Below are 12,856 nucleotides of genomic sequence, written 5' to 3'. Positions count from 1 at the left end.
CCACCCCTTGGACTGGGTGGACTTCTCGTAACGGATTCTGTCTGTCTATGTAGAATGGCTTACTTTCTGGGGGTGAGACATGAACAAAATGCGGGTTCAGGAACGTTCTATATTTGTGGCGCTGTTCTAGAATGACACTAATTAAATCGGTACCTAGACCTCTCCACCTATACTGGAGTAACTCGTTCAGGATATCGTGTAACGGGCCTGGATCAGAATGTTGACCCTCATACAGAGTAATGAGGTACTGGATCATATACATACCCACCAGTCGTTGCTCGGCTGGGGGCAGTTTCAGAAACATTTGTGCCACTATTTCGTCTGGAAAAGTGGTAGAATCAGTAATCCATCGGACTGCTGATCGGGCTAGTTCTTGTTCATGCATGGTACTTAATTCACTGTAACCGATTCGTGATTTCAGAATGTGATCGGTAGCTTGAAATACTTGTTCTAGAGAACCTTGTTCTGGTGCTGGATGATGAAAAACAGACTTGGGTTCTAGGCGTAAATGGCGATCTGGGAATCTAGATTTTCCTACATACGCTATTCTGGCGGGATTCTCGTCTTCCTCTTCAGGATCAGAGATACTTTCTTTCTCGCTTACTTGTGCTGCTTTACGCTGTTCGTGTAACCTTATTATTTCTTTACGAATTTTCTTGTACATACTCTCCATGGCACTGACGGTCTTGTGCTTACCCTCGGCTATATTATCACTCCACCTTGTCAGGATTCTCATTTCGGCGGGATCTTTAGACGGGTAATCTTGTTCTCTTATTAGGCAATTGATCAGGAACTTTAATATCATGAGCTGAATCTCGGCTTTCCTTTGAGACATAATCTCGCCAATACTTTCTGGATCATCCCCTGTACGGATGAAACGATATATTCTGTCTAGATCTTCTTTCATATTCGGTAAGGTGACTAGATACTCGGTCACTCTCCTTACACGTAAGGAATATAAAACCATAGTATATTCGCCTGGAACTGGATCATAGACACATTCGTTAAGGGCTTGCCTGATTTCTGTGACAGACTTATTACTTTTAGGAGTACGCTGTGATGCTTGAGCATGTAATTCGAGTGCCGATAAACGCTTGTGTGGCGGCGGGGTATGAGGAGGACCTCCTCCTGCGGTCCCTAGACTAGAATCGTCGACTGACATTCTTCGTCCTGGCGGGGTCGGTAATGGAACTGTAGGCTGGACCGGGGGTACCGTAACAGGTACTCCGGTGTCTGGAGGAGCGGGAAGTGCCTGATTTACAGGGACTAGCGGAGCGCGAACAGGATTTGCATATTCGGGAACTGTGTCGTCCAAATAGGACGAAATAAAAATATCAGCTGCGGTCGGTTTGTGACGTAGCTTGGTCGGAACTAATGGTGGCGGGAAATTACTGGATGCCTCTGGGGTCGCTTTTGGCACACCTTCGGCAAGAAGAGGATACATACCCTTAATAAGGGCATGCCTCTGTCTGTCTGACTGTTCGGCTTTGACTTGTTCACCTATCTCGATTAATTCTCTTTCTTGGGCTCGTTCTTGGGATTCTCTACTTAACTCTGACTTTCTGACTTCTTTCTCGGTTCTTCTATGCGCTTCTTTACGCCATAACTCGATGGCATCTTTCTGTGACTGTCTGGCTTTCTTTCTCCATAATGCTTCTTCTACTCGCATGATACATTCGGCATCCCATGTACCCGATACGGGCCATCTATACTTTTCTTCTAACTGTTTGGTATACTCTACCCATAAATCTAGATACATTATGGCGCTTATGCCATGTTTCTGATACATAAAGTGACCTGGACTGTCCCTAGGCGGGACAGGAACCGCTTCCTCTAACAGACCCTTTCTAGTTTTTAACTGACGTAACTTGGAAAAGAGCGGCATGACTGAACTGTAATCTGGACACAATACAATACACAATAAAAACACGAAATCACATCGCACTCATACCACAACAGGAAAATACATGAAGAACATTTATAAATAACAGTTCGAGCAGAATATTACCTGAAATACTGAGAACAGAAATACAAGAATTTTCTCGAACGGAACAGACTAGAGTTACTGGATGCACTGCTATCACAGTACGGAACATACCGGTCCCATAAAGGGACACATCAAGACCCGTATCCACCTAGGTGAACACTTCGTTTGTGAGTCTGGGCACCACCAACCCACGGACCAGGAGTCAATTTAGATTGGTCCTGTCTAGATACTACCCCAGCAATGGTACTCACCGGGCAGCACGGAACGGAAGGCCTTGAACTGGACTGGACTGCTACGACGACGAACTTCGGACTTCGGACTTCAGTTACGGGTGGGCCTCCGGATACCTCGGACCTTGAACTCTCGGCTTGGGCTCTGGTCGGGACTCGCCGCGTTCCTCCACCGTCTCGTTCGGATGCTGGACCGCCTCCTCCGTCTCCTCCGTGGGCCTGAGGGATACTTGAGCAGAAATATCTGCCACTGCGCAGAAGAGTTCCGTCACGACTGCAGAGGGTCAGGGGGTCGGCGTGGCTTCACCGACGCGTGGGGAAAGGGCAAGTCCCTATTCGGGCGCCATTATGTGGTAAATAAATAAATAATACCCTATTTTTGACTAGACTTATAGCATAACAGATAGCTCAATAAATAAGAGTCAAGATTCGAGGTAGTAGGAGTTTCTGCAGGTTTATTACAGCATAAGGACAGGATCAGGACAACCTGCATAGGAACAGAATGACAGGGCCCAGCAGGACAACTGGGGCCCAGCAGGGGAAAAGAGGCCCAGCAGCTGCTGGGGCTAGGTCTGGGATGAGCGCGCTAACTTTCAATAACAAAACACAGGCATATATACATAGCGCGAACACATAGCATTACATTGCAGTAGGCGTAGCAGTGGGTGGAGCAGAAGGCGTGACGCGTAGCAGTCGCGAAAGATAACAGTAAAAGTGGGTGTAACTGGGAGTATACATAGACATGTGATGCAAACGTAACAGAATATGTCATGAATGGGCGGAAACATAGGAGGGGGCTACCTAAGGAGCCGGGACCTCTAACCTAATGGTGCGCGAAAACTGGCAATGACGTGTTACTAGGAGAAGCTGGGGCTATGAACTCTGTGCTAGGAGCAGAGACTAAAGTCTGGAGGGTCGGAGCGACATGTACCTAAACCCTATCTGGTATCTAATGTTTAGGGAACATGTTGATATAAACTAGAAGTCATGAGGGGAAAAGCTAACTTGATTCTAAGACTGGACCATGCATTATTCTACATGTAGTGCGTGATGAAGAATACTAAATGACCATTAAATACAGTATTTCTCTAACGTGGAGCCGAGTAGGCTAGACAATGACGGAAACTATTGATGCAGTTCAGTAGCTTAGGAATGCAGAAGAGGAGGACTGAACTGATAACTGGAACTATAACATACTTTTGGCAGACTCAGAGGCAGAGCCAAGCTGCACCGGGCACTGCGAGGCAGGAAGTAAGTGAAGGGTCGAGGATACAGGTGGGGGCTGTATCGCTCCTCAGCGAGGCTTTCAGGAGAGAGGAGCTGAATCCAGGGTCCGGGCCCTTTTGAGGCCTGGAAACGGGGATTTTATAATGGAATAACGTGCACACTGAGAAACGTGGCAACATAACTTTACATAGGCCTGATATTCGTAGTATTCACGAGGACTGGAAAATAACATACCAGAGGTGGACACAACTGTAATTGCGTCATTAATCGGACATGGGGAATAACATATGCATATTGGTCATGCACACATAACATATGATGGATGAGGCGTAGGGACACAGAACATGGCAAAATTTACTTTTCCACAGGCCCACGGACGCTCTCATGCTCGCAGGGCCCACGGACACTCTCATGCTCGCAGGGCCCACGCAGACTCTCATGCTTTCAGGGCCCACGGACACTCTCATGCTTGCAGGGCCCACGAACACTCTCAAGCTCGAGGGGCCCACGCGGACTCTCATGCTCGCAAGGCCCACTGACACTCTCATCCTCGCAGGGCCCAGGGACAATCTCATGCTCGCAGGGCCCACGGACACTCTCATGCTTGCAGGGCCCACGGACACTCTCATGCTTGCCGGGCCCACGCTGTCTCTCATGCTCGCAGGGCCCACGGACACTCTCATGCTTGCAGGGCCACGGACACTCTCATGCTCGCAGGGCCCATGGACACTCTCATGCTCGCATGGCCCACGGACACTCTCATGCTCGCAGGATCCACGTGCACTCTCATGCTGGCAGGGCCCACGCAGACTCTCACGCTCGCATGGCCCACGGACACTCTCATGCTCGAGGGGCCCACGGACACTCTCATGCTCGCAGGGCCCATGGACACTCATGCTTGCAGGGCCCACGCAGACTCTCATGCTTGCAGGGCCCACGGACACTCCCATGCTCGCAGGGCCCACGGACACTCTCATGCTTGCAGGGCCCACGGACACTCTCAAGCTTGCAAGGCCCTTGGACGCTCTCATGCTCGCAGGGCCCACGGACACTCTTATGCTCGCAGGGCCCACGCAGACTCTCATGCTTGCAGGGCCCACGGACACTCTCATGCTTGCAGGGCCCAAGAACACTCTCAAGCTTGCAGGGCCCACGCAGACTCTCATGCTTGCAGGGCCCACTGACACTCCCATGCTCGCAGGGCCCACGGACACTCTCATGTTCGCAGGGCCCACGCAGACTCTCATGCTTGCAGGGCCCACGGACACTCTCATGCTTGCAGGGCCCACGAACACTCTCAAGCTTGCAGGGCCCACGGACGCTCTCATGCTCACAGGGCCCACGGACACTCTCATGCTCACAGGGCCCATGCAGACTCTCATGCTCGCAGGGCCCACGCAGACTGTCATACTGGCAGGGCCCACAGACACTCTCATGCTAGCTGGGCCCACAGACACTCTCATGCTCGCAGGTCCCACGGACACTCTCATGCTTGCAGGGCCCACAGACACTCACATGCTCGCATGGCCCACGGACACTCTCATGCTTGCAGGGCCCACAGACACTCACATGCTCGCATGGCCCACGGACACTCTCATGCTTGCAGGGCCCAAGGACACTCTCATGCTTGCAGGGCCCACAGACACTCTCATGCTCGCAGGGCCCACGGACACTCTCATGCTTGCAGAGCCCACGGACACTCTCATGCTAGCAGGGCCCACGGACACTCTCATGCTAGCAGGGCCCACAGACATCTCATGCTCGCAGGGCCCACGGACACTCTCATGCTTGCAGGGCCCACAGACACTCTCATGCTCGCAGGGCCCACGGACACTCTCATGCTTGTAGGGCCCACGGACGCTCTCATGCTTGCCGGGCCCACGCAGACTCTCATGCTCGCAGGGCCCACGGACACTCTCATGCTCGCACGGCCCACGCAGACTCTCATGCTTGCAGGGCCCACGGACACTCATGCTTGCAGGGCCCACGCAGACTCTCATGCTTGCAGGGCCCACGGACACTCCCATGCTCGCAGGGCCCACGGACACTCTCATGCTTGCAGGGCCCACGGACACTCTCAAGCTTGCAGGGCCCATGGACACTCTCAAGCTTGCAGGGCCCGCGGACACTCTCAAGCTTGCAGGGCCCGCAGACACTCTCATGCTCGCAGGGCCCATGGACACTCTCAAGCTTGCAGGGCCCACGGACACTCTCAAGCTTGCAGGGCCCACGGATGCTCTCATGCTCGCAGGGCCCACGGACACTCTCATGTTCGCAGGGCCCACGCAGACTCTCATGCTTGCAGGGCCCACGGACACTCTCATGCTTGCAGGGCCCACGAACACTCTCAAGCTTGCAGGGCCCACGGACGCTCTCATGCTCACAGGGCCCACGGACACTCTCATGCTCACAGGGCCCATGCAGACTCTCATGCTCGCAGGGCCCACGCAGACTGTCATACTGGCAGGGCCCACAGACACTCTCATGCTAGCTGGGCCCACAGACACTCTCATGCTCGCAGGTCCTACGGACACTCTCATGCTTGCAGGGCCCACAGACACTCACATGCTCGCATGGCCCACGGACACTCTCATGCTTGCAGGGCCCACAGACACTCACATGCTCGCATGGCCCACGGACACTCTCATGCTTGCAGGGCCCAAGGACACTCTCATGCTTGCAGGGCCCACAGACACTCTCATGCTCGCAGGGCCCACGGACACTCTCATGCTTGCAGGGCCCACGGACACTCTCATGCTAGCAGGGCCCACAGACATCTCATGCTCGCAGGGCCCACGGACACTCTCATGCTTGCAGGGCCCACAGACACTCTCATGCTCGCAGGGCCCACGGACACTCTCATGCTTGCAGGGCCCACGGACACTCTCATGCTTGTAGGGCCCACGGACGCTCTCATGCTTGCCGGGCCCACGCAGACTCTCATGCTCGCAGGGCCCACGGACACTCTCATGCTCGCACGGCCCACGCAGACTCTCATGCTTGCAGGGCCCACGGACACTCATGCTTGCAGGGCCCACAGACACTCACATGCTCGCAGGGCCCACGCAGACTCTCATGCTTGCAGGGCCCACGGACACTCCCATGCTCGCAGGGCCCACGGACACTCTCATGCTTGCAGGGCCCACGGACACTCTCAAGCTTGCAGGGCCCGCGGACACTCTCAAGCTTGCAGGGCCCGCGGACACTCTCATGCTCGCAGGGCCCATGGACACTCTCAAGCTTGCAGGGCCCACGGACACTCTCAAGCTTGCAGGGCCCACGGATGCTCTCATGCTCGCAGGGCCCACAGACACTCTCAAGCTTGCAGGGCCCACGGACGCTCTCATGCTCGCAGGGTTCACGGACACTTTAAAGCTTGCAGGGCCCACGGACACTCTCAAGCTTGCAGGGCCCACGGACACTCTCATGCTCGCAGGGCCCACAGAAACTCCCAAGCTTGCAGGGTCCACGCAGACTCTCATGCTTGGACCATGCAGGGCCACCCAACCCTTCTGCAGGGCCACCCAACCCTTCTGCAGGGTCACCTCAACCCTTCTGCAGGGTCACCTCAACCCTTCTGCAGGGTCACCCCAAACCTTCTGCAGGGTCACCTCAACCCTTCTGCAGGGTCACCCCAACCCTTCTGCAGGGTCACCTCAACCCTTCTGCAGGGTCACCTCAACCCTTCTGCAGGGTCACCCCAAACCTTCTGCAGGGTCACCTCAACCCTTCTGCAGGGTCACCCCAACCCTTCTGCAGGGTCACCCAAACCTTCTGCAGGATCACCCAAACCCTTCTGCAGGGTCACCCCAAACCTTCTGCAGGGTCACCTCAACCCTTCTGCAGGGTCACCTCAACCCTTCTGCAGGGTCACCTCAACCCTTCTGCAGGGTCACCCCAAACCTTCTGAGGGGTCACCCAACCCTTCTGCAGGGTCACCCAAACCCTTCTGCAGGGTCACCCCAACCCTTCTGCAGGGTCACCCCAACCCTTCTGCAGGGTCACCCCAACCCTTCTGCAGGGTCACCTCAACCCTTCTGCAGGGTCACCCCAACCCTTCTGCAGGGTCACCCCAAACCTTCTGCAGGGTCACCCAAACCCTTCTGCAGGGTCACCCCAAACCTTCTGCAGGGTCACCTCAAACCTTCTGCAGGGTCACCCCAACCCTTCTGCAGGGTCACCCCAACCCTTCTGCAGGGTCACCTCAACCCTTCTGCAGGGTCACCTCAACCCTTCTGCAGGGTCACCTCAACCCTTCTGCGGGGTCACCCCAAACCTTCTGCGGGGTCACCCAAACCCTTCTGCAGGGTCACCCCAAACCTTCTGCAGGGTCACCCCAACCCTTCTGCAGGGTCACCCCAACCCTTCTGCAGGGTCACCTCAACCCTGCTGCAGGGTCACCTCAACCCTTCTGCAGGGTCACCCAACCCTTCTGCAGGGTCACCCAAACCTTCTGCAGGGTCACCCCAACCCTTCTGCAGGGTCAACCAAACCCTTCCGCAGGGTCACAACAACCTTCTGCAGGGTCACCCCAACCCTTCTGCAGGGTCACCCCTACCCTTCTGCAGGGTCACCCCAAACTTTCTGCAGGGTCACCCCAACCCTTCTGCAGGGTCACCCCAAACTTTCTGCAGGGTCACCCCAACCCTTCTGCAGGGTCACCACAAACCGTTCTGCAGGGTCACCCCAACCCTTCTGCAGGGTCACTCCAACCCTTCTGCAGGGTCACCCAACCCTTCTGCAGGGTCACCCCAACCTTCTGCAGGGTCACCCCAAACCCTTCCGCAGGGTCACCTCAAACCTTCTGCAGGGTCACCCAAACCCTTCTGCAGGGTCACCCCAAACCTTCTGCAGGGTCACCCCAACCTTCTGCAGGGTCACCCAACCCTTCTGCAGGATCACCCCAACCCTTCTGCAGGGTCACCCAAACCCTTCTGCAGGGTCACCCCAAACCTTCTGCAGGGTCACCCAAACCCTTCTGCAGGGTCACCCCAAACATTCTACAGGGTCACCCCAACCCTTCTGCAGGGTCAACCAAGCCCTTCTGCAGGGTCACAACAACCTTCTGCAGGGTCACCTCAAACCTTCTGCAGGGTCACCCCAACCCTTCTGCAGGGTCACCCCAAACCCTTCTGCAGGGTCACACCAACCTTCTGCAGGGTCACCTCAAACCTTCTGCAGGGTCACCCCAACCCTTCTGCAGGGTCACCTCAAACCGTCTGCAGGGTCACCCCAACCCTTCTGCAGGGTCACAACAACCTTCTGCAGGGTCACCCCAACCCTTCTGCAGGGTCACCTCAACCCTTCTGCAGGGTCACCTCAACCCTTCTGCAGGGTCACCTCAACCCTTCTGCAGGGTCACCCCAAACCTTCTGTGGGGTCACCCAACCCTTCTGCAGGGTCACCCAAACCCTTCTGCAGGGTCACCCCAAACCTTCTGCAGGGTCACCCCAACCCTTCTGCAGGGTCACCCCAACCCTTCTGCAGGGTCACCTCAACCCTTCTGCAGGGTCACCTCAACCCTTCTGCAGGGTCACCCAACCCTTCTGCAGGGTCACCCCAACCCTTCTGCAGGGTCAACCAAACCCTTCCGCAGGGTCACAACAACCTTCTGCAGGGTCACCCCAACCCTTCTGCAGAGTCACCCCAAACTTTCTGCAGGGTCACCCCAAACTTTCTGCAGGGTCACCCCAACCCTTCTGTAGGGTCACCCCAACCCTTCTGCAGGGTCACCACAAACCGTTCTGCAGGGTCACCCCAACCCTTCTGCAGGGTCACTCCAACCCTTCTGCAGGGTCACCCAACCCTTCTGCAGGGTCACCCCAACCTTTTGCAGGGTCACCCCAAACCCTTCCGCAGGGTCACCTCAAACGTTCTGCAGGGTCACCCAAACCCTTCTGCAGGGTCACCCCAAACCTTCTGCAGGGTCACCCAAACCCTTCTGCAGGGTCACCCCAAACATTCTACAGGGTCACCCCAACCCTTCTGCAGGGTCAACCAAGCCCTTCTGCAGGGTCACAACAACCTTCTGCAGGGTCACCTCAAACCTTCTGCAGGGTCACCCCAACCCTTCTGCTGGGTCACCCCAAACCCTTCTGCAGGGTCACACCAACCTTCTGCAGGGTCACCTCAAACCTTCTGCAGGGTCACCCCAACCCTTCTGCAGGGTCACCTCAAACCGTCTGCAGGGTCACCCCAACCCTTCTGCAGGGTCACAACAACCTTCTGCAGGGTCACCTCAAACCTTCTGCAGGGTCACCCCTACCCTTCTGCAGGGTCACCCCAAACCCTTCTGCAGGGTCAACCAAACCTTCTGCAGGGTCACCCCAAACCGTTCTGCAGGGTCACCCAACCCTTCTGCAGGGTCACCCCAACCTTCTCCAGGGTCACCCCAACCCTTCTGCAGGGTCACCTCAACCCTTTTGCAGGGTCACCCCAAACCGTTCTGCAGCGTCACCCCAATCCTTCTGCAGGGTCACCCCAACCATTCTGCAGGGTCACCCAACCCTTCTGCAGGGTCACCCAACCCTTCTGCAGGGTCACCCCAACCTTCTGCAGGGTCACCCAAACCCTTCCGCAGGGTCACCTCAAACCTTCTGTAGGGTCACCCAAACCCTTCTGCAGGGTCACCCCAAACCTTCTGCAGGGTCACCCCAACCTTCTGCAGGGTCACCCCAAACACCGCTGCAGTCGTGTGTAAGTGCCTGCTGCAGCCGTGTGTCAATGCCTGCTGCAGTCATGTGTGTCAGTGCCTGCTGCAGTCGTGTGTGTCAGTGCCTGCTGCAGTCGTGTGTGTCAGTGCCTGCTGCAGTCGTGGGTCAGTGCCTGCTGCAGTCGTGGGTCAGTGCTTGCTGCAGTCGTGTGTCAGTGCTTGCTGCAGTCGTGTGTCAGTGCTTGCTGCAGTCGTGTGTGTCAGTGCCTGATGCAGTCGTGTGTGTCAGTGCCCGCTGCAGTCGTGTGTCAGTGCCCGCTGCAGTCGTGTGTAAGTGCCTGCTGCAGCCGTGTGTCAATGCCTGCTGCAGTCATGTGTGTCAGTGCCTGCTGCAGTCGTGTGTGTCAGTGCCTGCTGCAGTCGTGTGTGTCAGTGCCTGCTGCAGTCGTGGGTCAGTGCCTGCTGCAGTCGTGGGTCAGTGCTTGCTGCAGTCGTGTGTCAGTGCTTGCTGCAGTCGTGTGTCAGTGCTTGCTGCAGTCGTGTGTCAGTGCCTGCTGCAGTCGTGTGTCAGTGCCCGCTGCAGTTGTGTCAGTGCCCGCTGCAGTTGTGTGTCAGTGCTTGCTGCAGTCATGTGTCAATGCCTGCTGCAGTCGTGTGTGTCAGTGCCTGCTGCAGTCGTGTGTCAGTGCCTGCTGCAGTCGTGTGTCAGTGCCTGCTGCAGTCGTGTGTCAGTGCCTGCTGCAGTCGTGTGTCAGTGCTTGCTGCAGTCGTGTGTCAGTGCCTGCTGCAGTCGTGTGTCAGTGCCCGCTGCAGTTGTGTGTCAGTGCCCGCTGCAGTTTTGTGTCAGTGCTTGCTGCAGTCATGTGTCAATGCCTGCTGCAGTCGTGTGTGTCAGTGCCTGCTGCAGTCGTGTGTGTCAGTGCCTGCTGCAGTCGTGTGTCAGTGCCTGCTGCAGTCGTGTGTCAGTGCTTGCTGCAGTCGTGTGTCAGTGCTTGCTGCAGTCGTGTGTCAGTGCTTGCTGCAGTCGTGTGTCAGTGCCTGCTGCAGTCGTGTGTCAGTGCCCGCTGCAGTTGTGTGTCAGTGCCCGCTGCAGTCGTGTGTCAGTGCTTGCTGCAGTCATGTGTCAATGCCTGCTGCAGTCGTGTGTGTCAGTGCCTGCTGTAGTCGTGTGTCAGTGCCTGCTGCAGTCGTGTGTGTCAGTGCCTGCTGCAGTCGTGTGTGTCAGTGCCTACTGCAGTCTTGTGTCAGTGCCTGCTGCAGTCGGGTGTCAGTGCCTGCTGCGGTCGTGTGTCAGTGCCTGCTGCAGTCGTGTGTGTCAGTGCCTGCTGCAGTCGTGTGTCAGTGCCTGTTGCAGTCGTGTGTCAGTGCCTGCTGCAGTCGTGGGTCAGTGCCTGCTGCAGTCGTGTGTCAGTGCCTGCTGCGGTCGTGTGTCAGTGCCTGCTGCGGTCGTGTGTCAGTGCCTGCTGCGGTCGTGTGTCAGTGCCGGCTGCAGTCGTATGTCAGTGCGTGCTGAAGTCGTGTGTCAGTGCCTGCTGCGGTCGTGTGTCAGTGCCGGCTGCAGTCGTGTGTCAGTGCCTGCTGCAGTCATGTGTCAGTGCGTGCTGAAGTCGTGTGTCAGTTCCTGCCGTAGCCGTGTGTCAGTTCCTGCTGTGGTCGTGTGTCAGTGCCTGCTGCAGCCGTGTGTCAGTTCCTGCTGCGGTCGTGTGTCAGTGCTTGCTGCAGTCGTGTGTCAGTGCTTGCTGCAGTCGTGTGTCAGTGCCTGCTGCGGTCGTGTGTCAGTGCCTGCTGCAGTCGTGTGTCAGTGCCTGCTGTAGTCGTGTGTCAGTGCCTGCTGCAGTCGTGTGTCAATGCCTGCTGCAGTCATGTGTCAGTGCCTGCTGCAGTCGAGTGTCAGTTCATGCTGCGGTCGTGTGTCAGTGCCCGCTGCAGTCGTGTGTCAGTGCTCGCTGCCGTCGTGTGTCAGTGCTTGCTGCAGTCATGTGTCAATGCTTGCTGCAGTCATGTGTGTCAGTGCCTGCTGCAGTCGTGTGTGTCAGTGCCTGCTGCAGTCGTGTGTGTCAGTGCTTGCTGCAGTCGTGTGTCAGTGCCTGCTGCAGTCGTGGGTCAGTGCCTGCTGCAGTCGTGGGTCAGTGCCTGCTGCAGTCGTGTTTCAGTGCCCGTTGCAGCCGCGTGTCAGTCCCTGCTGCAGTCGTGTGTCAGTGCCTGCTGCAGTCGTGTGTCAGTGCCTGCTGCAGTCATGGGTCAGTGCCTGCTGCGGTCGTGTGTGTCAGTGCCTGCTGCGGTCGTGTGTCAGTGCCCGTTGCAGTCGTGTGTCAATGCCTGCTGCAGTCATGTGTCAGTGCCTGCTGCAGTCGAGTGTCAGTTCATGCTGCGGTCGTGTGTCAGTGCCCGCTGCAGTCGTGTGTCAGTGCTCGCTGCCGTCGTGTGTCAGTGCTTGCTGCAGTCATGTGTCAATGCTTGCCGCAGTCATGTGTGTCAGTGCCTGATGCAGTCGTGTGTGTCAGTGCCCGCTGCAGTCGTGTGTCAGTGCCCGCTGCAGTCGTGTGTAAGTGCCTGCTGCAGCCGTGTGTCAATGCCTGCTGCAGTCATGTGTGTCAGTGCCTGCTGCAGTCGTGTGTGTCAGTGCCTGCTGCAGTCGTGTGTGTCAGTGCCTGCTGCAGTCGTGGGTCAGTGCCTGCTGCAGTCGTGGGTCAGTGCTTGCTGCAGTCGTGTGTCAGTGCTTGCTGCAGTCGTGTGTCAGTGCTTGCTGCAGTCGTGTGT

Source organism: Lissotriton helveticus, chromosome 2_1 (genome assembly GCF_964261635.1).
Source record: "Lissotriton helveticus chromosome 2_1, aLisHel1.1, whole genome shotgun sequence".
In the NCBI taxonomy this organism is placed as follows: Eukaryota; Metazoa; Chordata; class Amphibia; order Caudata; family Salamandridae; genus Lissotriton; species Lissotriton helveticus.
Note: the sequence above shows the minus strand (reverse complement) of the source record.